At 39.3% G+C, this 2,676-nt stretch overlaps 1 long non-coding RNA gene across 1 annotated transcript; it reads left to right on the top strand.

Moving 5' to 3' along the window:
* The first annotated feature begins 696 nt into the window (after positions 1-696).
* Positions 697-1,319, top strand: LOC143378199 (uncharacterized). Its single transcript, XR_013087773.1, has 2 exons — positions 697-910; positions 966-1,319. It is a non-coding gene; the product is annotated as an uncharacterized LOC143378199 (long non-coding RNA).
* The last annotated feature ends 1,357 nt before the right edge of the window (positions 1,320-2,676 follow it).

Below are 2,676 nucleotides of genomic sequence, written 5' to 3'. Positions count from 1 at the left end.
GCGAGGGGGCTTTTAGCATTGGCACAATATTTGTAATATGGTTATAACATTTAATATATATATATGGACATGAGATACAATATAAGTCGTTTAATAATGATCGTTAATAATAATAATATGATAAGATTGCGATAAGCAGTTATAAACAAAATAATAGAATAGTAAGATTGCGATAAGCAGTTATAAACAAAATAATAGAATAGTAAGATTGCGATAAGCAGTTATAAATGAAATAATAGAATTGTAAGATTGCGATAAGCAGTTATAAACGAAATAATTGAGTAGTAAGATTGCGATAAGCAGTTATAAACGAAATAATTGAATAGTATGGTATGGTGGTGATATGCACAATAATATTAAGTAATATAAATGGCTTACGGTGATCGTCGAACACTGAGTTTAATATTAACACTTTAAAGATATACTTTTCAAGTAAGCCTTCTACCGAAGAGATTTCTGTCGAAGAAAGAGGACTCGGCCTGTCAGGACCTCATATTTATGTACTTTCACAGGAGTATTGTGGGGTACGCGCGGTAAAGACCTTGACACATTTCGGTTTAAGACGCAGTAGGACTTCCGGGGTTTTTACAAACGGTACGTCTATTAATAAACGTATTTATGTCACGTACGCCAAATATACGTCGCAATTAGGTTTCTGGGGTTTTTACGACTGCGAAAAGAGATACTCAACTCATCGAATGGATTTCGGGTGTTTTACGGGAAAGGGGTTATTAGAGTGGCTTGGACTTCATGAGTCGTAAAGAGGGGGTTGAGACTTGGTCTCGATTTAAGAGGGATTTGTAATGAGGGACTTGTTTGAATTTGTTTTTGGAGGGAATGATTCGTGCCTTGTAAGACGAATAGGCGAAGAGGGTTTTGAAACGATCATCTCGTGATGGGGACCGCTAAGGTACATCAGCGAGGTGGAGGTTTGTATTGATCATCCTGTGTTGTTGACCGCTAAGGTGCAACATCAAGGTGATCGGTGATTGAGGAGATGGGGTAGGAGTTGAGTTTGATAGACTTTAGTGGAGTGATTTTGAGGTTTACTAGTGGAATTGGGAATAGGAAACGCGCGAAAAATCGTGGGACGTTACACCTCCCCCCTTATATGAAGAAATGATTACATTTCTTAACACAGGGTACGGGTGTCTTGAAATGCGGAGGAAAAGAAAAATAAAATAAAATGTACCGTTTTGGAAAAAATAAAAATAAAATGATTTGGAAATAATAAAATAAAATAAAATATATAGCCTATTTGGCGTAAAAGAAAAGTAAAATAAAAGATGAGAATAATAATAATAGAAAATATAAAAGAATTGATTGTATTAGGAAAAAAAAACATTTACTTATACTTAAAAATAATATGTATATATATATATGTATATAAAAGAAATAGAAAATAAGGAATATTTACAAGGAAGGATGTACAAGGAAGGATAGGATTAAGGAAAGGAATTTTGGAAGGATTAGTATGGAGGAAAGGAATATTCGAGGGTTGAGTAGGAGGGGTCGTCCAGGATGAACGTGAGGTCGTAACCACTCTGATAGAGGACATCGAACCATTTTAAAAATTCGGGCGTCAGCTCTGTGTGGTCTGGGACCTTAGTCGCTGACCCCGTATTCAAAATCTCCACGACACCTGGGGGTGGAGGGATGACGGAGGGAACTTGGGAGGTGGAAGGTTGAGGAGAGGGTTGGAATTGAACGGGAGAGGGGGAGTCGTCTATTGTAATTGTCTCTGTTGTGGACGCTGCCTCCCTGATGACGATGTTTGATGTCACCTTCGGGAGAAGATGTGAGGCGCTCCCTTCCTCCTTCATGGCCCTCTGGCGCAGCCACTGTATATGGGAGAGCTTTCTCTTGAGGCCTCCCCCATGGGTCCTAGGCCCACTGGGTTTATGGGCCCTTTTATGAGGCATGGTGCGATCTAAGAAACGAGGTGATTTAATGTTCTTTTCTCTATAATTTATGATTAGGGTCAACCGGGGTTTTCGCGTATTTGACCAAGACGCGCCTTATTCGCGTGTATAATTTTTGTTTTCCCTTTCCATGATATTTTTAAATTCTGACAGGGGATTACCTCTAATATCGTGTGAGGGCCAGAGTATTGATCTCCGAATTTTCCCTTTCGGGGTTCTATTAATACGAAAATCGAGTCGCCCGGTTTAAAGGTCTTCTCGCTTATGTGTCTATCGTAGTACTTTTTATAACGGAGTTTTGATTGATTTAACTTTTCTGCTGCAGCGGTTTGCAGTTCTTGCATCCTTATGTTTAATTTCGAGAGGTATTGACTATAAGTTTCATTTTCAAAGTGTTCGGGCATTCTTTTCCGACTGGGTACCCGGGCTATTTTACCGAACACTAATTCATGTGGAGTGTATCCAGTGCCCTCGTGGACGCTGGTATTATAAGAGAACGCGGCCATGTCGGTCCATTCGTCCCAGTCACTGTATCTACCGATAAACATTTTCAAATATTCTGTTAGGACAAGGTGCGATCGCTTTAGAGAGCCGTTAGTCTGTGGGTGAAAAGCTGTGGTTCGAAATTGTTCAATTTTAAATTTTTGCGCGATAGTTTTCATGAGTTTACCAGTAAAATTAGCTCCTTGGTCAGTGAGGATGGCTCTGGGAGCTCCGAATTGACAGATAAACTTTCTTATAAATGCATCTGCAA

This window comes from Andrena cerasifolii, unplaced genomic scaffold (assembly GCF_050908995.1).
Source record: "Andrena cerasifolii isolate SP2316 unplaced genomic scaffold, iyAndCera1_principal scaffold1031, whole genome shotgun sequence".
NCBI classification, from domain to species: domain Eukaryota; kingdom Metazoa; phylum Arthropoda; class Insecta; order Hymenoptera; family Andrenidae; genus Andrena; species Andrena cerasifolii.
This window is presented reverse-complemented; position numbering and strand designations above follow the sequence as displayed.